General features: G+C 40.9%; 2 pseudogenes; one reads left to right on the forward strand and one right to left on the reverse strand.

Annotated features, from left to right (window-relative positions):
* Positions 1-14,159: 14,159 nt before the first annotated feature.
* LOC122743354 lies at positions 14,160-14,886 on the reverse strand (annotated as a pseudogene).
* A 2,296-nt stretch (positions 14,887-17,182) lies between these two features.
* LOC122739940 lies at positions 17,183-17,827 on the forward strand (annotated as a pseudogene).
* The last annotated feature ends 7,745 nt before the right edge of the window (positions 17,828-25,572 follow it).

Consider the following 25,572-nt stretch of genomic DNA (forward strand, 5'->3'; position numbering starts at 1 on the left):
TTATCTCTTTTTGCAAGACTGTGTCTCTCTGTTTCTTTTCAGGTTCTGTAGTTTTAGAATCCATACAGAGCCTTGGTTTAATGTTCTTTTTGAGGGAACAGAAGGAGAACTCAGGCAGCTTGCTGATTCCTCTCTGCCATCTTGGCTCCACCTCTAATTTGATTTTTAAAGTCCTTTGTAACCTCTTCCAGGAATTCTTTTTGGTCCTGATATCAATTTGCATTTTTCTTTGAAGCTTCTCCTGTAGTCATTTTGTTACTACTATCCTCCTCTATGTTTATGCTTTGATTTTCCCTATCACCATAGTAACTGTCAAAAGTCAAGGTTTTTTTCATTTTTTTTTTTTTTTGCTCATTTTGTGCCCTTATATTTTTATTCGAGTTGGGCTCTCTTCCTAAACTGTCCCAGGGTTTGTGCTGAGGCTCTGGGTCTTATTGGTGTTTTTCACTGGGCTTCAGGGCTTAGCTGATTGCTTTTGCTGGGTTTGCTAAGGTTAACAAAATCTTTCTGGTGGCTGGCCCTGGAGGAGTGATATTGTTGTTGTTCTATGCCAGGGGTGGTGCCTTGCTGCTCAGTTACCCTATTAGCAGGGTCTCTCTATTAGCAAGTCCTAGAAGAGTGATTTTGTTTCCAACATGTCCAAGTGTGTGTGTATGTGTATGTGTGTGTGTGTGGGGGGGGTGTCTTGCTGCTGAGTTACTATGGTAACCAGTCACTCTACTAGCAGGCCCTGGAACAGTAATTTTGTTGTGATCTTCTCAGTCCCTGGTGCTGGTTTGCCTTGGAAAAAGTCTCTCTGCTGGGAAGTCACAGGGGTGGGAACTTGCTGTTGACCAATCTTGGGTGTGGCTTCACTACTGACCAGCAGTGGGGTCAAAGCTTCTCTGGTGGTCTGTGCTAGCTTGTTGCTACCTGGTGAGTGTCCCTGCTATGCTGTCCAGACTGCTCACCTGCCTGGGGAGCTGCTGGTTTATAAGTGGGTGGAGCCTCACTGGTGGATTGTCCCAGTCTCAGAGCCCTGCTTCAGTCCCCCTACCATGAAACCAGAAGCTGATGCTGCTGCTGCTTCTGGACCTCACGTCCCTCTCACCCAGGTAAGATAGATCTTTCATGCCAGGCTGGTAGGTTGTTTTACTGCTCCGAGGATTCTTCAGAGTACGTTTTATGTCAGTTTGGAGGGGGAAATCTGGGAGAGCTTCAGTGAGTTACTTCCTCACTTGGACATCTTGGCACAAGAAGTAAAGTAAAATTTATTACCACAACAGTCCTGGTGTCAGAAGTGGGATATCCTAAACATGAAGAGATAAGGTGAAACTTCTATTTGTCCTATTCTCTGTCTGATCTGAGGTAAGAGAGATTTCTTTTAAATCTCTAAGTCGGGGATGGGGCTAGAAGAGTATTGGAATGGATTCCACACCTTGCTAAGACTTGTTTGTATTTTTGTATAGGCAGTAAAAACCTTTTCTTCTACTTTGTTTTTGTTCTACCTCCATCTAGCTTGAATCTTGTTCTATTTGCTGGTCTGAGCCTCAGATCCTACAAGCAAGCATCTATTTTATTATCTCCATTAAGTGTTGTAGGAGAATTGGTAGGTTTAATTATCTGTTTGTCCCCAGAGTATGGGCATAGATTTATCTTAGGTTGGAGAGCTATTGCAGGCTTCCCAGTGAGAATGAGTTTGTTTTCTGTTTGTTCCTCTTCCTTCTTGTGTATCTTTAGGTTTTTCCTCAGAATTAAGCCTTTCTGCCTAGAGAATAACTGGATTTCCTAACACTATGTCCATTAACCCCTTATTTGTCTTTCTTCTGCATTGTCATTGAAGGGAAACAGGTCTATTTAAGTAAGTTTCAGCAAGGGAAATCTAATAAACTACAAATGGTTATCCTTTTGTTATTTAACTGGTATGAAATTACAATTTTTAAAAGTATGCCAAGATGGTAGAGTGAGGAAGGAACCCTCTGAAGCCCCTTCCCAAAATTTCCTCTCCACACAACCAGATAACCACCTTTGGATTGGTCTAGGAACAAATAAGCAGTTTACAAGTCCATCAGGAAAGGTTTGTCTTACCTGGGTGAGAAGAATCTGAGGTTGAGCTGTCACTGTAGCAGCAGCAGCTCTGGGAGAAATAGTAGAGCCAGTGGTAGTGTAGCAGCTAAAGGCAGTGGTAGCAGCCTGAAGCAGCAACCAAAGGGTGGCTGGAGGTGGTGGCAGCAGCTCAGATCAGTTGCAACAGCCTGAGGCAACAGTAGTAGCATGAGGCAACAACTGTGGTGGGTCTCACAGCAAGGCACCTGCCACCTGCACACTGTGACCTAAGCCTGTCACAATCCACCAGTGAGTCCCAACCTCTGCAAACCAGTGCCCTCCTAGCAAGTGAGTAGTTGGGGCCAGCATAGAAAGGCACATACCAGCAACCCCTCCCCTAGCATGGTCCACCAGGGAGGCCTTGATCCTACAGCTCACCAGTAGTGAACCCCTTTCTGAGTGCCAACAGTGAGGTTATACCCTGGGGCCTACCTGCAAAGAGGTTGTTTCCATAATTACCCAGCAGCAGGGGGACCCAAACCTCAACCAAGTCACAAAAATAAGGCATAAAAATGAGCAAGAAAGGTGGAACCAAGATGGCAGAGAGAAGCCAGCAAGTTGACTGAGCTTTCCTGTGGTTCCCTCAAAAAGAACATTAAATCAAGACTCTAAACAGATTCTGAAATTACAGAACCTAAAAAACAGATGCAATCTTCCAACTTGAGATAATTTAGAAGACTTTAGGAAGGATTAATCTCATTTGGGCAAAAGGGGAGCATAGTGCATCTCAGCACAGCTCAGCACAGCACAGAGGGGGTCTGGGCAAGTCAACAGGAAGCTCTTGGCCACAGCTGAGCAACTGAGGTCTCTTGATCCTAGTTCAACAAGCTGGTGGTTCAGTGGGCCAGTTGTGAAATTCACCAGCACCAGCAAAGAGGGCAGGCTGCCAGTTGGAGGGGCACCCATGGGACAGGTGTGACTGCACCAGTGCCTGGAGCAAGCATAGAGAACAAGCCCAGGGAGCAAGCTCAGAGTGGTGAGGAATCCACAAGCAAAAGCCCTCAGAGTAGAAAGTCAGTGACACAGCCCCTATCCCCTAGCACAGCACAAGAAGCTTGAAATAGTGACCCTTGTGCCCCAGGAGCAGAACTCAACTTTAAAAAGTAAACCACAGAGCAGTATTGTAGGACCATGCAAAGAGAACAGAACCAAAACAGATATAATTTCTCTCAGAGGAGTACAGAGAGACAGAATCAAAATAGATATAGATCTTTTCTGGGGGATACAGAGAGGTGGAGTCAACACAGTTCTAGACCTTCTCAGAGAAATATAGAGGAGCAAACTGAGAAGAGTTACAAACCCTCTCAAGGGGGTACAGATTGGAGAGATATAGAGGACTGATGGTGTAGGGGAGGGGGAAGGACAGTAGAATATGAAGACTATCTTTCCAGACCCTGAAATTTTTAGCCCTCTTGTGCCAGTCCATTCACCTCCCCAAAATAATGAACTCCATGTAACCCTTAGGGTTGGAGAAACTTATTATGATTGTTTTTTAGATACAGGAGCCTGAAAATCATTCCTAGTGAGCAAACCTGACCCTAAATGTACATCTATTGGATATTTAAATGTAGTTGGCATTTCAGGAAAAGCTCAATCAGTTGCAAAATTAACCCCTGGCATAGTGAATCTGGGCCTATTAACAGTAGAACATTAATTTCTACTTATGTCTACTCTCCTACAAATCTATTACCTCCCTTGTAAACCTAGAGCAACCATATCTTGTTCAATAGATGGTGGCATTTCCCTGTAATTGCTGGAGGATACTGTCAACTTACTGACAATTTTGATCTAAGACACTCAGGAAAAAGTGGGGGATACATTTGAAATCCCTTCTGATATTCCTGAGTCCCTATGGGCTTCCTCCTCTACTGATGTAGTTCTCCTTAAATGTGCTGTGCCTGTTACCATTAAGACCAAAGATGGCCCAACACCATCCATTCCACAATATCCCTTATGTAGAGAAGGCATTGAGGGAATTTCTCCTATAATCAAGGCTTTGACAAACCAAGGCATAATTGTCCCATGCCCTTATTCCCCATGCAATATTCCCATTTTGTTAGTTAAAAAGCCCAAGCCTGGGCCAGACGGCAAGCCTGTTTACCATTTTGTACAAGATCTGCAAACAATTAATTTCTATGTTTTACCTAGACACCCAATAGTACCTAACCCTGCTACTATCATTTCCTCAATCCCATGTGAAGCAACATGCTTCATAGTGGTAGATCTATGCTCTGCTTTCTTTTCAATACTAGTACATCAGGATTCCCAATACTTGTTTGCCTCTACCTAGAAGAATAGACAGTGGGCTTGGACCAGACTCCCACAGCGGTTTGTTGACAGTTCCACAGTATTCTCTCAAATTTTGCAGCAGGATTTAGCCTCCATTACCTTTAAAGGTTCCACTTTAGTCCAATATGTAGATGACTTACTCCTGGCTGCACCTAATGCTGAGATTTGCCAGGAAGGCAGCCAACATCTGTTATTAGAGTTGCACAAATGAGGCTATAAGGTCTCTAAGCCTAAAGTACAATGGTGTCTACCTCAGGTGGAATATTTGGGTTTTGTTTTGGCCACTGGGACTCAATCCATTTCTCCTAAGTGTGTCCAGACTATTCAACAACTCTCTGCTCCCTCTACTAAGAAGCAGCTAAGGGCTATTCTGGGAGCAGCTGGATATTTTGGATAATGGATACCCTCTTTTGGTGAAATTACTAAGTCTCTTACATCTGTCCCAGAACCTTTACAGCTGGATTCCCAGTACCTGCACTAGGACTCCCAGACTACAGTAAGTCTTTTACTCTTTTTGTGCATGAACAGAGATGAGTAGCTTCTGGGATCCTGACTCAAAAATTAGGACCTGTCCAGTGCCCAATAGCTTATTATTCTACTCAACTTGATTTTGTAGCTGCTGGAGCATCATCTTGCCTTTGGGCTGTGGAGGCTACTGCTCTTTTGGTAGAAAAAGCCTCTGATCTGGTCTTAGGTAACCCTCTAATCGTGCAGTGCCCTCATGAAGTTGAGGTTCTTTTTTTTGCAGGGAAATGAGGGTTAAGTGACTTGCTCAGGGTCACATAGCTAGTAAGTGTCAACTGTCTGAGGCAGGATTTGAACTCAGGTCCTCCCGAGTCCAGGGCTGGCACTTTATCCACTGTACCACCTAGTTGCCCCCTACTACCTAGTTGCCCCCAAGGCTCTCTTACTGAATCATAGGATACAGGCTTTTTCAGATCAAAGGGTCACTAGATATGAAGTAACCCTGCTAGGAAATGAGAGAATCACTTTTAAGTGTTGTACAGTTCTTATCCCAGCAACACTGCTCCCTGACCTGCCACTCTCAGGGGAAACTTTGCATGACTGCACCTCCCTAGTTGACATAGCTGAGAAACCTTGTGATGATCTTTTTGACATGCCCTTAGAGAACCCTGATTTTATTTTTTATACTGATGGATCCTCTTGCATATGTGAGGGAACCCACTATACAGTTGCTGCTGTAGTTTCTGATTATGATACTATCTGGGCAGCTTCTCTGCCTTCAAATCTTAGTGCACAGGCTGCTGAACTTGGGGCTCTCACACAAGCCTGTTCTCTAGCCAGAGGAAAAAGTGCTACTATTTACACTGATTCTAGATATATATTCAGTGTTTGCCATGCTGTAGGAATGTTATGGCTGCAGAGAGCATTTTTAACCTCTGCTGGCAAAGTTATTGCTAATGGAGAATTTATAAAAGATCTCCTATATGCCTTAAAACTCCCATCTGCTCTAGCTATTGTTAATTGTCCTGCTCATATGGGAAAAAGCCACCCTGTTTCAAAAAGGAATGAACGAGCTGCTGCTGCTGCTAAGCTTGCTGCTTTGGAAGCCTCTGAACATGTATTTAGCCTTTCTTCTTCTGATAGTGTTTCCATTTCTCTTACTTATGATAAGTCTGAAGTAGAGAGATAGAAAAAGAAATTTAAGACTACAGAAGTCAATGGGATCTGGGTGACTCTGGAAGGGAAGCCACTTCGCCCCTGAGCTTCTACCATCAGGTATGTCTATCTATTCAAAGAAAAGGCCATTTTGGTACACAAGGAATTTTGGACTCAGTAAAAAGGGTTTGGATTGCCCCTGGATTTACTAATGTGGCCTCTAAGGTTTGTGCCTCTTGTCCTGTCTGTCAGACTTATAATAAACATGCCTTCCAGGCTAAAGCTTATGGAGGGCATCTTTTAGAATATATATCTTTTGAGCATCTACAAATTGATTATATCACAATGCCTGAGGCAGGATGTTATAAATTTTGTCTTATTATAGTTGATCAACTCACTCAGTGAGTGGAGGCATTTCCAAGCCCTGAGCCACAGCTGCCTTTGTTGCCAAAACCCTCCTTAAAGAGATAGTCCCTTGCTTTGGCTCACCAGCCCACACTGAGTCTAACAAAGGCACTCATTTTACTGATTCTGTTCTACCCCAAATCTACTCTTTCCTGGGAGTAACTCTAAAGTTCCATACACCCTACCACCCACAAAGCTCAGGCCAGGCAGAACGTATGAATAAAGAGCTTAAGAGCATGATTGGCAAATTGTGCACTGAAACTCATTTGAAGTGGCTTGATGTTCTACCCTTGGCACTGTTCTATTTGTACAGCTGGCCAAGAGAACTACATATATCACCTTTCAAGATGCTTTTTGGCTATCTACCTATCCAAGCAAAACCTTTTTCCCCATCATTGGTGGGGGGAGATACCTCTGTTGCTTCTTATACACAGGAATTACAAGCTAGGCTACGTGAACTCCACGAGGCAGGAACAGCAGTACAGGCTGGCCCCTTGGAATTCTCCTTATATGATTTGAGACCAGGAGACAGTGTATATATCAAACATTTTTGGGAAGGTCCTTTCCAAGTATTGCTAACAACTCAGACTGTCATCAAAATCAGAGAGAAGGAATCTTGGATACTGTGAGAATTGGAGTGGCACCCCCTGCTGGAGAGAGACTGTAGGGAAGCTCTGCCATGAGGAGAAGGCAGGGAAGGACAAGACATGTGACTTTAGTGTTGGGAAGCTGGCCGGCCAGCATCCAGGAACTTGTCTCTGTAGAATCTAGCTATACTGTCTAAAAATCTAATGAGTGGTTGCCATAAATTAGAAGCTTTAGCAAGAGTTTAGAATTTTAAGTTTTCATTAAAGAGCAATCAGAGGTAGGTGAGGAGAGAGAGAGGTAATAGATCAAACTATTTCTAATAGACCCCATCATCTGACCTTTCCAAATTGAGGTCAGGAAACCAAAAAGCCCAACACTTCCTTCCTCCTCCCAGAAGCCTCCTGTCCAACAGGAAAGAGGGCCATCCACACACACACAGCTCCAAGCTAATTGGCTGGTAGCTCTGATTGACAAGTCTAACAGGTGGCTCTACAGAGACAAGTTCCTGGATGCCGGCTGGTCAGCTTCCAGATGCTTAAGTCACATGTCTTGTCCTCACCGGCCTTCTTCTCATGGCGGAGCTTCCCTACAGTCTCTCTCCAGCAGGGTGTGCCACTCCAATTCTCACAGATACATTGCTCACATGTAAAACCAGTACCAGCACATGTAGACCATTGAATTTCATTGTCTGGGCCTGGATTCAGGAGTACCTGAGTTAAAATCTGGCCTCAGACGCTTGACACTTACTAGCTGTGTGACCCTGGGCAAGTCACCTAACCCTCATTGCCCCACCAAAAAACCCCAAAACAACAAAAAACAAACAAGCCACTACTTGCCTTCATTCTGAGTTACCAGATGCCAGTTGGCAATCACAAGGGGAATACATACAAGAACGGATATTGAACTGTCACAAAAGAGGAGACACACACAAAGTTTAGGTAGTGCACTGCCTTAGGAAAGGTTGAGAGAATGACTATTGGCAAGAGTCTTTTTTTTTTTTTTTAGTGAGTCAGTTGGGGTTAAGTGACTTGCCCAGGGTCACACAGCTGGTAAGTGTTAAGTGTCTGAGGTTGGATTTGAACTCAGGTACTCTTGAATCCAGGGCAGTTGCTCTATCCACTGTGCTACCTAGCTGCCCCAATTGGCAAGAGTCGAGGTTGGATTCTTTTGGTTTAATTTTCCCCCACACATGGCACCAGGTGGCCGGGCTATGCCATCTCATTGGACACCTGACTTCAATTCCCCCTCCTATATGCCTGATATCATGGACATCTCAATCCTATGCATCTGATTAAGCCTGACTTAGTTTCTTCTCTGTTCTTTTATAGTAACCCCCATAATTATCTCAGGTGTCATTATAAATACAATGTTGGATTTGGACTTGACATCTGCTACCAATTATACTAGATTCTTTAATTTCTCATAATGGCATGAGGGTAATTAGGCAGATGATGCAAAAAGTGATGAAACAAAGATATTTTCTAAATTAATATCACAATTGTCTTCTCAATTTATCCTCCACAGGAGGGAGTGTAGTAATATTAATTTTTAGAGAATGTTTCAATTTTTGTCTTTATTATGCTTTATGCATAACTGGACAGTAATTGTAAAATCTCTAAAAGATTCTGAATTTCTTTAGTCATGTTTTTGAGAACTCTTATTGTTTGATTTGATTATTGGCAAAGCTATTTAAAGTTGTGTTAAGTTCAATTTTGTAGGAAACTTTTCCAGCTGATTACCAGTATCTGAAACACCTGAGGGACTTTACAATCGCAACCAAAACTCTACAGCTGAGACTTGTTAGTTGATCATCAGCATCTACAGCTGAAAGACTTCCTTTCCACAACTACACCCAGAGGAGTGCCCCCTTTTAGCTTTTGCTAATGTGTCACTCAATTTCTCTCTTTTCATTCCCTTTATTTTGTTATTCATAAGAGTCTGTAATGTTATTGCTTCATGTAAGGAAATGTTTTTTTCTTCACATGAAGCACAGGTGGGAGTTTGAGAATCAGAGCTCCACCCTGAGGAGAAAGCATGTGACTTGGTCTCCAGAAGTTGCCTGTAGTCCAGAAATTATGTCTATAGAACTTCCTGTAGTTATGTCAATCAAAGTTACCAGCCAATTAGCTTGGATCTGTGTGTGTGGATGGCCCTGCTTCCTGTTTCACAGAGGGCTTCTGGGAGAAGCTGCTGCGGGTTGCCCTTTTCATCTGGGACTTAGGCGTGGAAGCAGAACTTCATGTGGGCTGCTGGGAAAAGGAGGGTTTTCTCTCTGGCTATACCGAATAGATCTAAGCTAGGGTTTTCCATTCTATAAGAGATCTGTTCTCATCCTTTCTCTCTTCACTAACTTCTAATATGCTCAAAAGCCTAAACTTTTGCTGAATTTATCAGTAAATTTTAGCCAGTTTTCCCCTCCCAAAACTGGGGGTAGGGAGCAGGTTAGGACCCACATTAGATTTCAAACATCACAGTTGGGGGATTAAGTATGGATTACTGGAGAATGGGGCATTTGAATTAAGTTTGAAAGGATATGTAAAACACAGAAAACAGGACCTTGGTATCATAAACTTAGAAATAGAAAGGTGCTTAGAAATCACCTAATACACTAACCCCCCCTGGAACATATGAAGAAACTGAGACTCAGAGGGGGAGGAAGAAAGAAGAGGAAAATGAAAGTTAGAAGAAAACAAGCATTTATTAAGTGGCTACTATGTGCCATTCACTGTGCTAACCATTTTGCAAATCTCTCATTTTATTCTTACAACAATCCCAGGAGGTAGGTGCTGTGGTAAAAATTATTTGTGGTAAAGATTAATATTGAAAGTTTTAGCTGAATCATTTGGGAGGTGCTACACCTGGCCCACCCTGAGATTACTTATGCTACTGAGAAGGACCTCCCCTTTTGGGGGAGGAGAAATTGAACACTAGCTGAAGGGAGCTAGGGGGCTTCCAGAAGGCGAGGGGGCTTCCGGTAGGTGGGGTGTGTTCTGAGGCTCAATCTTTTTGGCCTGGCACTTGGCATGGGGGTGGTGCGTTAGCTGTCTGGGAATTGCCGTCTCAGCGTGGCACTGGAAACTGCATACTGACCCTGGGGTTGGTGAGTTTAATCACAGAAAACCCTAAATTCCTTTGAACTAGCTTAATTGGGAACTGTCTGGGAGCGAATAGGTTAAGTTTAGAATATTTCTCTATATTTGTATGTTCCTATTTCCTTATCTTTGATTTTTATTAGTTTCCCTTTTGTTGTTTAATTAATTCCCTAGTAATAAAATCTGATCTTTTTGTGAACTAAAACTTAGAGGCTCCTTTCTTATTGACCTGGGAGAAATATCTTTTTTTTTTAGTGAGGCAATTGGGGTTAAGTGACTTGCCCAGGGTCACACAGCTAGTAAGTATTTAAGTGTCTAAGGCCAGATTTGAACTCAGGTACTCCTGACTCCAGGGCCGGTGCTCTATCCCCTGCACCACCTAGCTGCCCCGAGAAATATCTAAAGGGAATATTTCAGAGGGGAGATTAAACCTTAAAAAAGGGTCCCTCATATTTCTGGGACACCAATATCAAGGCGAGTCATCCAAATAGCTTTCAGTATATCCAATTTTGGCCCTCACAGTGCTATTATCACCCCTCACCTTGGGGCAGTTAGGTGGCACAGTATATAAAGCACTGACCCTGAAGTTGGGAGGATCTGAGTTCAAATCTCACCTCAGACTCTTAGTAGCTGTGTGACCCTGGGCAAGTAACTTAAGCCCAACTGCCTTTAAAAACCATCTGGGGCCATCTCCAGTCATCCTGATATATATATCTTGCCACTGGACCCAGGATAGTGACCTTGAATAGCCCGCCCACCCTCCCTCCCTTAAATCCAATTCACTGGAAGTCATGACATCATCCAGATGATGGACAAACAGCAACAACAACTACCAGAAACAGCAACAATACCATTGCCCCAATTTTACAAATGAAGGAACTGAGGCAAAAGAGATTGCATGACTCACAAAGGGTCATACAGCTAGTAAATGTGTGGTATTGAACTCAAGTCTCCTTAGCTCCATGCTCAGTGCTCAATCCACTGCAACACCTAGCTGCCTTAAATGTTTAATCTTAGAGAGATAAAGTTATATACCCTAGATTAAACAAGTGGTAAGTGGCAGATCATGATTCAGATCCTCTGTGCAATGTTGTCTCTTGAATTCAATGACAGAGCTTGGGGGCATGGGAATGGGAGAAGGAGCATTCTAGTTATAAGAAGAGGTATGAGCAAAGGAAAAGGTACAGGAAAATGTAAAACACCTGTGGGTTCGAGGCATGGCTAAAAAAGTAGAGTGGGCCATATTAGGGAGAACTTTGGCTCTGATATTAAGGAATTTGAACTTCACTTAATAAAAATAATTAGTAACAATAAGTATGGTAATAACAACACATCACACATAGTATATAGTGATATAATAGCATATAATAAAGTATTAATAATATTAACACTAATAAAATAATTCATATTTACATGTTGGTTTAGGATTTATACAGTGGTGTACTCATAACAACCTTATTATTAAATAGTTATTACAGGGGGAAAGATCATTATTATTTTCGGGATAACAAGATATTCAGGGAAGTTATGTGACTTTTCCAGGTCTACATAATCAGTGGGCAATAAAGCTTTATTGAAGGATTTTGAGAAAGCAGTGGAAGACACAACCAAGTCTATGTACAAGGTAGACGAGTCCAGTAGTTGGGTGAAAGATGAATCAAAAGAAGATCCATGGGCTTTAGAATTGGAAAAGACCTTAGAACTCATCTAGTTCAATCTCTTTATTTTATAGATGGGGAAACTGAGGTCCAATGTGACTAAATGACTTATCAAAGGTCACACACAGAATGAAGATTAAAATCCAAAGCTGACTCCAAATCTGGAAGTATTATAACTAAATCTTAGGGAAAAGCAGGGACAGGAGGATCCTTTATGAGACTATTGCAGTAGTTCATATGGGTTGCAATGAGGGACTATATTAGGACTGTGGTAATAGAAATACATATAAGCGAACAGAAGAGATAGTACAGAGGTAGAAACAATAAGAGATTGACTATGGGAGGTAAAGAGGAGGGAGGAGTCAGAGATAATTCCAAAGATATGAACATAGAGATGGAGTGAATGGTATTACCATGGACAGAAGTAGGGAAGTGAAAACTTGGGGCAGGTTTAGAACGACAGTAGGTTTAATTTGGAAAATGTTGAGTTGGATGAGTGGATGAGATATTCATATGGAGAGATCCTGTATACCACTGAAGATGCAATCTGATATGCCTTCACTCCTGGAGATTTTCCCTTCTGAGGCATGGTTATCTGAGCTTAACCATGTCAGGATAACAGTCACTATTATATTTGTTCACTGAGAAATGTAATATCAGTTTCTATCATTTTATACTTGATTACAAATGGTATAACAAAAGTCTTGTATCATAGCAAGCATTATTATTAAAGAGATGGTTCATGAGCACTTAAAATAAGCCAGCATAGATGCATCAATAACAGGTCATGCTAAGCAAACCTCATTTTCCTTTTTTGATAATATTATGAATTTGATGAAACACCATGAGTGTAGTAGGTCTGGATATCATCCATACATATGGGAAAATCTCTCATGATTGCCTTATGAACAAGATGTGGAAATGAAATAATAAAGTGTGTATTAAAAGGAAAGAAAGAGTTAAACAAGTGATTGGAATCCTAGGATGAAACTTTAATTATAGATTACTTATATTGATTTCATTCCTTTTCTTTCCCTATCTTCTTTTTGTCATAAAATGGAGGCAGATACCAGAATGATTTAGAAAATAGAATCCAAAAATGTGGTCTATAAAGAAAAAAATACTTGAAACATAAATGCCCACCTAGAGTTCAAATCAGGTGTAGGAACAGAATAGTTATGCCTCAGGCAGTAAACTTTATTTAACTTTTTTTCTTGTTATTGTTAATTATTTTTATTTTCAGTTCCAATTTTTTTCCTCTACCTGTTGCCTACTCCACCCATTGAGAAGACAAGAAATATAATACTCATTGTACATATGTCATGCAAACATTTCCATATTAGTAATATTTTTGAGTTCCAAATTTTTCTTTCACCCTTCCTTTCCTCCCCTCTCCTGAGGCCAGTAAGCAATTTGATATAGGCTATATATTATAATAATGTTAAAACGTATTTCCACATTAATCAGAACAAAAGGAAACAATGCAAGAAAGAATAAACAAGAACAATAACAAAAACAAGAACAAAAGTGAAAATAGTATGCTTCAATCTACAGACTCTGAATGTGGAGAGCATTTTCTATCATAAGTCTTTTGGCATTGTCTTGGATCATTGCATTGCTGAGAAGATTTCAGTCTATCACAGTTGATGGTCGCTTGATCGTCGCAAGATATTGTTGATACTGTGTACCATGTTCTCTTGGCTCTGGTCATTTCACTCAGCATCAATTCATGTAAATCTTTCCAGGTTTTTCTGAAATTCATCTGCTTAGCATTTCTTACAGTGCAATAGTGTTCCATTACTTTCACATATCACAACTTGTTTAGCCATTCCCCAAATAATGGGTATCCCCTCAATTCCCAATTCTTTGGTACCACAAAAAGAGCAACTATAAATAGCTTTGTACATGTGGGTATTTTCCCCCTTTTTATGATCTCTTTGGGATATAGACCTAGTAGTGATATTTCTTTGTCAGAGGTATACACAGTTTTATAGCCTTTTGGGCATAGTTCCAAATTGCTCTCCAGAATGTTTGGATCAGTTCACAGCTCTATCAGGAGTGCATGAGAGGGGCAGCTGGGTGGCACAGTGGATAGAGCACTGGCCCTGGAGTCAGGAGTACCTGAGTTCAAATCCGGCCTCAGACACTTAGTAATGATCAAAAAAGCAAGAAAAATAAAGTGAAAAATATATTTTAATCTTTACTCAGAATTCATCACTTCTTTATCCAGAAGTATATAGCACTTTCCATCATGAGTCTTTTGGGATTGTTGTGGTTATTGTATTGATCACAGTAATGAATTCTTTCACAGCTGATTATTATTACAATATTGCTCTTCCCACATACTTTTTTGTGGTTTTTCTCATTTCACTTTGTATCAGTTCATATAAGTCTTGTATCAGTTCATATAAGTTCCTTGATCTTTTTTTTTTCATCAGTACCAAGTCACTTTATTGGGATGTAAATGGTGGTAGTTTTTTGGTACAGATTATGAAAAGGTCAAAAAACCAAAATATGCATGCACTGAAAGACAGGAGGAGTGGTGCCCACAGTTCCCAGGTGTGGGGGAAGCCAGGTGTGTGACTTAGCTCTCGTTGTCACTGTCTCCAAGGGTGTGCTTGTCAAAAAGATATTCTGCCATGCCAGAATCAGGGGCCCCCATTTTGCACAGGTTGGTTATGTGATCACCCAGTTGTTTGATGGACTTTACCTGTTCGTCCAGGTAGTGGGTTTCGATGAAATCACATAAATGGGGGGTCATTTTTGTCAGTTGCCAGCTTGTGCAGTTCCAGTAAAGACTGATTGTCATTTTTTTCCAAGTGCAGAGCACACTCCATTGCGTTCAGTCGGCTCTCCCAGTCATCGCAGTCTGGTTTCTTGATGTCCTACAGGAATATGCGGCCACCCCGTTGGTTCTGCAGCTTCATCAGCTTCTCAGCCTGCTCTTGCTCCTCGTGGGACTGGTGCAGGAAATACTTGGCAAAGTTCTTCAGGGCCATGTCATCTCAGTCGAAGTAGTAAGACATAGACAGGTAGACATAGGAGGCGTGGAGCTCCAGGTTGATCTGCCGGTTGATGGTGGCCTCAGAGTCCTGGTGGTAGTTCTGTCACAACTGAGAGGGAGATGAGGTCGTCATGGTGGTGGAGATGGTGGAGGAGGCTTAGAAGAGGAGGCAGAGGGAGGAGGCGGCTGCGCAGTGGCTGCAGCTGAGGCTGGGGCGGTGGCAGCGACGGCCAGGGCCGCTGAGGCAGACGGCTGCTGCTTGAATGGTAGGACGGAGAAGTGTTGGTTAGTGCAGGTGAAGGTGGGGAGGTGGCTGAGGGCGGCTCCGGCTGGGAATCAAGCAGCAGGAAACCACAGAGACTCCCCTTCCCTGCGCTTCTGGCCGCGACCTTTTTATATTATATATGTGTGTACACATATATACACACATATACATATATATGTGTTTAAATCTGCACATATCTTTTAAAATCTAATTGGGTTGGTGAGTTCCTTAGGAATTTATATCAGTTTCTTAAGACATAATCCATTTTTTTCTTCCTTATGGAAGTTGTTTCCCTTTGGGACTTCATAATTTCCTTCTGGAGCATCTTCCATTCCTTCTGGGCTGACTTCTCCCATAGAACTTAATCCATTGAGTCTTGCCTAGCTTTCTTCTTAATCCTTTGAAATATGATTTCCAAAAATATAAGATTCGTGTCAGACTATACCCATGTAGCTAGAATTGCAGAAAGCATGTTCATAACTGCTCCTTCTGCTTCCAAAATGGCCACGTGTGTGACTCAGTGCCAAGATGATTCTTGGGCTATGAGACTGTGAAGCAATTATCTCAATGACTACAGAGCTGGAAAAGCCATTGATTCAATGGGTTCAAAGGTGAGTAACTCCAATTCTTTCCTCTCATATGTTTTTGTTTTTGTTTTTATTTTAGTGGGGCAGTTGGGGTTAAGTGACTTGCCCAGGGTCACACAGCTAGTAAGTGTCAAGTGTCTGAGGCTGGATTTGAACTCAGGTACTCCTGACTCCAGGGCCAGTGCTCTATCCACTGCGCCACCTAGCTGCCCTCTTTCCTCTCATATGCTATTTCTCCCTATTCAAATGTGAAATCTGTGAGAAATTTTCTATTTACATCACCAGTGCTAAGCATAATACTTTCTACACAATGAGCACTTATTAAATGCTTTTATCTTATCTTAAAATTATAACTAAGATACTCGTTCATCACATTTTGAATTCAAGAGGCTCATAAATCCAGGAGCCTGTAGACTGTCTGAAAAGGAAGGACTTCTTAACTAACCCTTTGGGAGCACTCTTGGAGAAGATAGCAACCAATCATATGATGATCCCAATCCTTGGCCTGGATTTCAAAAAAGCATGAGGGACAGTGATGAAGTGCAAAACCCAGGCAAAATGTCAAATACTCAATCAACAGTCATGAAATTGAAGTCCTGTTAAGATGGTTTTAAGTATAAACCTCTTGGAAGAATATAACAGGTTAAAATGGTTGTTTAGTTCATGGAAATCATTTTGTCAATGTGTCCTTGTGTTTTGTGTTAACAGTTCTATTATGGTTAGTAAGTAAATGTCTGTCCCATATCTGCTTCATCTTGTACATTAAGTACCCTTTCTATTCCTCATCATTGGGAATATTCGAGACATGAACAATAACCTAAGTTTTATCCAATTTTTCCCAAGACTTGTAATGAGATAATGAGTGTGACAAAAAGGAGCCTATGCCTTTCAGTTACTAGGGCTGAACCCAGTCCAGTTAGACCTTGGAATGCATAGGTGAGTATGGGAGTAAAGAGGAACCTGTTTAGCAAAAAGCAAGTAGATGCAGTGCCATATCCTACTAGGCCCATTGGTTTTTAATGCTATCATTATCACCATCAACAAGCACTTAGTAAGTGCCTGATCTGTGATTGGCATTGTGCCAATTGGCACTGTTCTAAACACTGGGGATACAAGGAAAATCGAAAGCCACCTCTGCTTTTGAGGAGCTCACAGTCTAATGGTGGAGGCAACATTGCAAACAATTATTAATGTTAGATCTAGATAAAATCTTCTTAAATTATGAATTGTAACCCCACATGGGGGTCATGTAAATGAATGTGGGGGTGTGAAAAATTTGGCACCAGTAAAAGGTTAAGTCTACCCATTTTATATACTTTTATACCTGGGGTCACATAAAAATTTCTTGGGTGAAAAGGGATCGTGAGTGTGAAAATTTTAAAAGCCCTGGTCTAGATTTCGTATGTCTCCAAAAAAAAAAAAAATTTCTACGAATGTCGGACATCCCCTCATGGCGGCAGCGGCGGCGGCGGTGGCTGCTTTGGGACAGTGACGGAGGGCGCGAACCTGGCAACCCTTCTCTCCCTACCCCTATCCCCAGATGCTGTACTCCCCCTAACGCTGCCCGGACCCCAACCCCCGCCGGGACGATGGTGGAGTATTTCCTGGGGTAGAGCGTGCTCCGGAGCTCCTGGGACCAGGTGTTTGCTGCCTTCTGGTAGCATTACCCCAACCCCTACAGCAAGCTTGTGCTGACGGAGGACATCCTGCACTGGGAGGTGACTCCTGACCAGAAGCTGCTGTCCAGGCAGCCGCTCACAAAAACCAACAGGATGCCCCGCTGGGTGAGGCACTTCTTTCCTGCTAATGTAGCCCACTCAGTGTATATCCTCTAAGACTATCATGGATCCACAAAACCATACCACTTTTCACCTGGAACATCAACTATGTCCAGCTGGGAGGAAAGATGTGTTTACTATGTGAACGCTGAAAACAGTGGCTGGACTGAAATCCGAGGGGAGGCCAGGGTCTCCTCCAGTTTGTCTGGGGTCTCCAGAGCTGTTCAGGAGTTTGGCCTAGTCAGATTCAAAAGTAATGTGACCAAGACCATCACAGGCTTTGAGTACATCTTGGCCGAACTTCAAGGTGAAGCTCCTTCTAAGAAACTGGTTGAAATAGCTAAGGAAGCAACTGAGAAGGCAAAGGAAACTGCTCTGGAAGCAACTGAGAAGGCCAAGGACCTGGCCAGCAAGGCAGCCACCAAGAAGCAGCAGCAACAACAACACTATGTTTAAAAGCATTACCCTATTGTTTTCCCTGCAATAAAAAAGGCCCTGCTGCTCTCCCAGAGTGCCCCAAGACTGAGAGCTTCCTAGCATTGGTCCCAGAGCCTCAGCCCCTGGGCATCAGCACAACGCAAACAGACCCTCTTGGCTCTTTTAGGACAGTGCAGGTCTTGTAGGTCTTCTGAACTTTCTTAGGTCTCCTTGAGACAACGTGCCATCTCACAGCATGGGGCTTATTTTTTTTATCATAAAAGTATTTTATCATTTTCCAGTCAACTGTAAAGATAGTTTTCAATATTTGTTTTTTTTATAACATTTTGAGTTTCAAATTTCCCCCCTCCCTTCCCTCCTCCCTCTCCAAGACAGAAAGAAATCTGATATAGTTTGTACATGTACAATCACACTAAGCAGAGTGAACTCTCGACCTCATGACACAATCGCTCCAAAAAACATCCAAATAATGCCAAAGGACAATGCCTGGAGCAGCAAAACTCATAGAAGAATGTGCTGAAATCATCTTCTAACCAAGAACGGCTTGGAAGGTCAGAAGGAGGGAACTGCTGTGCTGAGACAGGAGTGGAGCCCAACCCCACAGTCACCCTGACATAGATCCAGTCCCAGGAAGACCTCAGCAGAGAAGGAGACCCTCAGAGCCTCTGAGTCAGCTGAAGCACCAGTGTCATCTGGAACTAAGCTCACAGTCTGGTGAGAGGGCTGAGCCCTTGGCAGGGGGGAGACTACAGGGGTCTATGCTGGTGCTGAGGCAGAAATTGGGTTTTTCACCCCTCCTGGGAACCAGGAAGTAGGCTTCAGAAGCAGTGGCCCAGGTGGGGGAGGACCACAGGCTTGTCAGAGCTGACAACCACAACATACAAAGCTAGTTGATTAGTAAGTTGGTCTGGGGTCATCTATGGACCAGGGAATAGGCAAGGCAAGTGAAGAAACTGATCGTCCTTAAATCATAACACCTGGGACTTCTGAAGCTTGGGATACTGCAGCCTGAAAACAGTGCCCCACTTTAAGGAGCTAAAAGTCAAGTCAAAGAAAGGCAAGATGAACAGACAGAGAAAAGTGAGGGACATAGAAAATTTCCTCAGTGACAAGGAAGATCGAGGTGCACCCTCAGAGGAAGATGTCAATGTCAGGGCCCCTATATCTAAAGCTTCCAAGAAAAATATGAATTGGTCTCAGGCCATAGAGGTGCTCAAAAAGGACTTTGAATATAAAGTTAGAGAGGTAGAGGGAAAAATGGAAAGAGAAATGAGGGTGATGCAGGAAAGACATGAGAAAAAAGTCACCAGCTTGATAAGTCAAATTGGCCAAATGGAAAAGGATGTACAAAAGCTCTCTGATGAAAATAATTGCCTAAGAATTAGGATTAAACATGGAAATGGAAGCTAGTGACTTTATGAGAAACCAAGACACAATAAAACAAATCCAAATGAATAAAAAAATAGAGGGCAACGTGAAATATCTTCTGGGAGAAACTGCTGACCTAGAAAATAGGTCCAGGAGAGATAATTTGAAAATTATTGGTCTACCTGAAAACTATGACCAAGGAAAGAGCTTAGACATCATTTTCTAAGAAATTTTGAGGGAAAATTGCCCTAATATTCTGGAAGCAGAAGATAAAATAGAAATTGAAAGAAGTCACTGATTACCTCCAGAAAGAGATCCCAAAAGGAAAACTCCTAGGAATATTATAGCCAAATTCCAGAGCTCTAAGTCAAGAATATTGCAAGCTGCCAAAAAGAAAGAATTCAAGTACTGTGGAGTCCCAGTCAGGATAGCACAAGACCTAGCAGCTTCTACATCAAAGGACCAGGGGGCATGGAATATGATATTCCAGAAAGCAAAGGAATTGGGATTACAACCAAGAATCACAATCACATTAAACATATTTCTGCATTAGATGAGCTGTGAAAGAAGAATAAGAACAAAAGGGAAAACCATCAAAAAAAGAAAAAAAAATAAGCAACAGAAAAAAGTAGAAACAGGATCATTCAATCTGAATTCAGATTCCAGAATTCTTTTTTCTGAATGTGGAGATTTCCAATTCTTTGCTATCATAAAGAAAGCTGCTATAGATATTTTTGTACATCTGGATCCTTTTCCTTTTTTGTGATCTCTTTGGGATACAGACCTAGTAGTGATATTACTGGGTCAAAGGGCATACAGAGTTTTATTTATTTATTTGGGCATAGTTCCAAATTGCTCTCCAGAATGGTTGAATCAGTTCATAACTCAATGAATTAGTGTTCCATTTTTTTTCATAGCTTCTCCAACATTTATTGTTTTTCTTTTTTTTTTGTCATATTAGCCAATCTGATAGGTGTGAAGTGGTACCTCAGAGTTGTTTTAATTTGCATTTCTCTAATCAATAGTGATTTAGAGCATTTTTTCATATGGCAATAGATAGTTTTGATTTTTTCATCTGAAAACTGCCTGTTCATATCCTTTGATCATTTCTCAGTTGGGCAATGATTTGTGTTCTTACAAATTTGATTTAGTTCACTACATATTTTAGAAATGAGGCTTTCATAAGAAACACTGACTCTAAAAATTGTTTCCCAGCTTTCTGCTTTCCTTCTAATCTTGGCTGCATTGCTTCTGTTTGTATAAAAACCTTTTAATTTAATGTAATCAAAATCATCCATTTTGCATTTATAATATTCTCTATCTCTTGTTTGGTCATAAATTCTTCTCCATGGATCTGAGAGGTAAATTCTTCCTTCCTTTCCTAATTTACCTATATAGTACCACCCTTTATATCAAAATCATGTAAGCATTTTGACCTTATTTCGGTAAATGGTATGGTTGGTCTATGCTTAGTTAATGCCATACTATCTTCTGGTTTTCCCAGCCGTTTTTGTCAAATAGTGAGTTCTTATCCCAGAAGATGGAATCTTTGGGTTTATCCAGCAGTAGATTACAATAGTCATTTACTATTATGTCTCCTGTGCCTAACCTATTCCATTGATCTACCACACTATTTCTTAGCCAGTACTAAATAGTTTTGATGACTACCACTTTATGGCATAGCTTCAGATTGGTATGGCTAGCCCATCATCCTGTGCATTTTTTTCATGAGTTCCCTTGATATTCTTGACACTTTGTTCTTCCAGATGAATTTTGTTATTATTTTTTTCTAGCTCTATAAAATAATTTTAAGTAGTCTGATATGGTACTGAATAAGTAAATTAATTTAAGTAGAATTTTCATTTTTTATATTAGCTCAGACTATCCATAAGCAATTAATATTTTCCAATTGTTTAGATCTTATTTTATTTGTGTTAAAAGCGTTTTGTAATTATGTTCATAGAGTTCCTGGAGTTCATAGAGTTCTTGACAGGAAGACTCCAAAATATTTTATATCGTCTATAGTTACTTCAAATGGAATTTCTCTTTCTATCTCTTTCTGCTGAGCCTTGTTCGTCATGTATAGAAATACTGATGATTTATGTGGATTTATTTTATAACCTGCAACTTTGCTAAAGTTGATTCAAGTAGTTTTTTAGTTGATTCTCTAAGTATACCATCATATCTCCAAAGAGTGATAGTTTTGTTACCTCCTTACCTATTCTAATTCCTTTCATTTCTTTTTCTTCTCTTTTTGCAAAAGTTAACATTTCTAATGCAATATTAAATAATAGAGGTGATAATGGGCATCCGTGTTCCACCCCTGATCTTAGTGGGAATGCCCATTACGTATAAAGTTTGCCGATGGTTTTAGGTAGATACTGCTTATTGTTTTAAGGAAAACTCCACTTATTCTTATTCTCTCTAGTGTTTTTCTTATGAATGAGTGCTTTATTTTGTCAAAAGCATTCTTTGTATCTATTGAGATGGTCACATGATTTTGGTTAGTTTTGTTATTGATGTGGTTGATCATGTGGATAGTTTTCCTAATGTTGAACCAGCTCTGCATTCCTGGTATAAATCCATAGTGTATTATCCTGGTTATCAGTTTCTGTAACCTCCTTGCTAATATCTTACTTAAGATTTTTGCAGAGGCAGCTAGGTGGCGCAGTGGCTAAAGCACCGGCCCTGGATTCAGGAGTATCTGAGTTCAAATCCATCCTCACTTGACACTTACTAGCTGTGTGACCCTGGGCAAGTCACTTAACCCCCATTGCCCCTCAAAAAATTTTTTTGCATCGATAGGTTTTGTTATCAACACCATATTTGTGTCATAAAAGGAATTTGGTAGAACTCCTTCTTCACCTATTTTTCTAAATAATTTGTATAGGATTGGAATTAATTATTCTTTAAATGTTTGGTAAAATTCACTTGTAAACCCTGGAGATTTTTTTCTAAGGGAAGTCATTGATGGCTTCTTCAATTTCTCTTTTTTTTAGTGAGGCAATTGGGGTTAAGTGACTTCCCCAGGGTCACACAGCTAGTAAGTGTCAAGTGTCTGAGGCCAGTTTTGAACTCAGGTACTCCTGATTCCACGACTGGTGCTCTATCCACTGAGCCACCTAGCTGCCCCCTTCAATTTCTTTTTTAAAAAATGGGCTTATTTAAGGATTTTATTTCCTCTTCTGTTAACCTGGGTAGTTTATATTTTTGTAAACATTCATCCATTTCATTTAGATTGTCAAATTTATTCCCATACAATTGAGCAAAATTGCTCCTAATTATTGCTTAAATTTCCACTTCATTGGTGTTGAATTCACCCCTTTCATTTTTGATACTGGTAATTTGATTTCTTCTTTCTTTTTTAAAAAAATCAAATTAACCAAAAGTTTATGTGTTTTATTGATTTTTTCATAAAACCAGCTCTTATTATTAATTCTATCATTATCTAGATTTCAATTTTATTGAAAATTTTTATTGAAAATCTCTTCTTTAAAGATGACAGAAGAAAGGCTGTGACACTCCCAGCTCTGGAAAACCTGTCCATGAGCAGCATAACCTACATAAGAACAGAGTGAGACTCTTTGTCCAGCCAGAGATGGCTTAATTAGGTGACTGAGATCACTTGCTGTTTGGGCTGAGAGAGGAGCACAGTGCTTGGAGAAGGATCAGCCTTGATCAGGCAGCAACTCCAAAGACTCGGAATCTTCAGCTGCTTCTTCTGAAGCACAGCTCACAGACAAATGAAGGGGTCTAGCGGTTGGGGGAATAGGTGAGGTCTCTGCTGGAACTGGGGGGGGGGCGTGCCCACATTCTGAACCAGCAAGCAAAGTTGAGGGACAGCCACCCAGTGGGGGAGGAGCACAGGAATGCCAAGCTTCTGACCATATTGAATCATATTTCAATAAGACTTCTGTTTCCAGGGTCAAAGAGAAAGTGGGCTGTGGTTATTCACAGGTCAGGCAGGCTGAGAAAAAGCCCAATCACCATCTGGGCCAAGCTGTAGCTCAGGACAGTGCATCCTTGAAGCAATGCTACACTTTAAAAAGGAGTTAAAAGCCAAGAAATAGGGGATCAAGATGAGTAAGCAGAAAAAACAGCAGACCATTGAAAGCTGTTTTGGGGGCAAGCTACGATAGAATACACTGTCAAAAGAAGATAATAACAAAGTTAATGCTCCTGCATCGAAAGCTTCCAAAAATATGAATTGGCTTCAGGCCTTGGGAGCACTCAAAAGGGACTTTGAAGAGAAAATAGGAGAGATAGAAGGAAGATTTAGAGAGGTGGAGGAAATAATGGAAAGAGAAATGAGAGTGATGCAGGAAAATCATAAGAAAAAAGTCAACAGTTTGAAAAGCCAAATGGAAAAGGTGATACAGAAGCTTTGTGAAGAAAATAATTGCCTAAGAATTAGGATTGAACAAATGGAAGCTAATGACTTTATGAGAAACCAAGACACAATAAAGTAAATCCAAATGAATAAAAAATAGAGGGCAATATGAAATATCTCCTTGGGAAAACAGCTGACCTGGAAAATACATCCAGGAGAGATCATTGGAAAAATCATTGGACTACCTGAAAACCATGACCAAAATAAGAGCTTAGACAACATCTTCCAAGAGATTGTCAGGGAAAATTGCCCTGATATTTCAGAAGCAGAAGGTAAAATAAAAGTTGAAAGATTCCACCAATCACCTCCTGAAACAGATCCCAAAAGGAAAACTTCCAGGAATATTATAGTCAAATTCCAGAGCTCCCAGGTCAAGGAGAAAATATTGCAAGGTGCTAGAAAGAAGGAATTCAAATAGTACGGAGCCACAGTCAGGATAACACAAGATCTAGCAGCTTCTATATTAAAAGACCAGAGGGCTTGGAATGTGATATTCCAGAGGGCAAAAGAGCTAGGACTGTAACGTAAAATCACATACCCAGAAAAACTGAGTATTTCAGGGGGAAAATGGGACTTCAGTGAAAAAGAGGACTTTCAGGAATTTGTGATGAAAATACCTGAACTAAATAGAAAATTTGACTTTCAAATACAAGACCCTAGAGGAGCATAAAAAGGTAAACAGGAAAAAGAAATCATGAGGGACATAAAAAGGATAAACTGTTCACATTCTTACATGAGAAAATAATACTTCCAACTCATAAGAACTTTCACAGTATTAGGGCAGCTCAAAGGAATATACTTAGAGGGCACAAGTGTGAATTGACTATGAAGGGATGATATATGTAAAGCATTTAGCCTTGTTTTTTGTAGGGTGGGGTGGCTTATGTCTGGAACTGGATTTGGGCTTGGGGCCTCCTGGGTCCAGGGCTGGTACTTTGTCTAAAGTGTCACCTAGCTGAACCATGATGACATCTTCAAAATAAAGTTAATGGGTAAGAGGAATGCATTGGAAGAAAGGGTAAGGGAGAGGTGAAAGGGTGTAAAGTAACTCAAATAAAAGAAACAAGAAAACGCATATGGAGGGGGAAATGGGGAAGGAGTGGGGGAGTGAGTGAGCCTTACTTTCATCAGAATTGGCTCAAAGAGGGAATAACATACACACTCAAGTGGGTATAGTAATATATTTTGCCCTGAAGGAAGGTGGGAGGAGAACAGGAAATGGGGAGAGAGGTGAAGGAAGGGAGGGAAGATTGGGGGAGGGGACAGTAAAAAGCAAAACACTTTTGAAAAGGGATAGGGTGAAATAAGATAGAAAATAGAGTAGATATTAAGGGGAGGGAATAAGATGAAGGGTAATACAGTTAGCAATAGTAACTGTGAAATAAATGATGAGCAGGATGCTATCAGAAGGACATATGAAAAATGCAAACCATCAACAGAGGAAAAACTGATGGTATTTGAATACAGATTGAAGTATAATTTTATTTATTAGTTCCTCCTCTTGCTAAAATTATTCTCTTTCACAACTTGAGTAATGTGAAGATGCTTGGCATAATTGCACATGTATGACATATTGAATTGCTTGATTCCATAGGGAGAGTTGAGGAGGGAGGGAGGAAGAAAATTTAGAACACAAAATTTAAAAAAAAAAATTAATGTGAAGAAATGATGAGCAGGTGGATTTCAGAAAAACCTGGAAGGACTTACATGAATTGATGCTGAGTGAGATTAGCAGAACCAGGAGACCACTGCACATAGTATCAACAACATTGTGTGTTGATAAACTGTGACAGACTTGACTCTTCTTAGCAACACAATGATCCAAGATAGTTTCAAAAGACACAGGACGGAAAATGTTCTCCAAATCCAGAAAAAAAAAAGAACTGTGGAATCTAGATGCCGATTGCACCATACTATTTCTACTTTTTTTGTTTTACTTTTATGAGGTTTTTGCCTTTTGCTCTTTCACAGCATGACTAATGCGGAAATATGTTTAATGTGATTA

The sequence above is a fragment of the Dromiciops gliroides genome, chromosome 2 (genome assembly GCF_019393635.1).
Source record: "Dromiciops gliroides isolate mDroGli1 chromosome 2, mDroGli1.pri, whole genome shotgun sequence".
Lineage (NCBI taxonomy): Eukaryota > Metazoa > Chordata > Mammalia > Microbiotheria > Microbiotheriidae > Dromiciops > Dromiciops gliroides.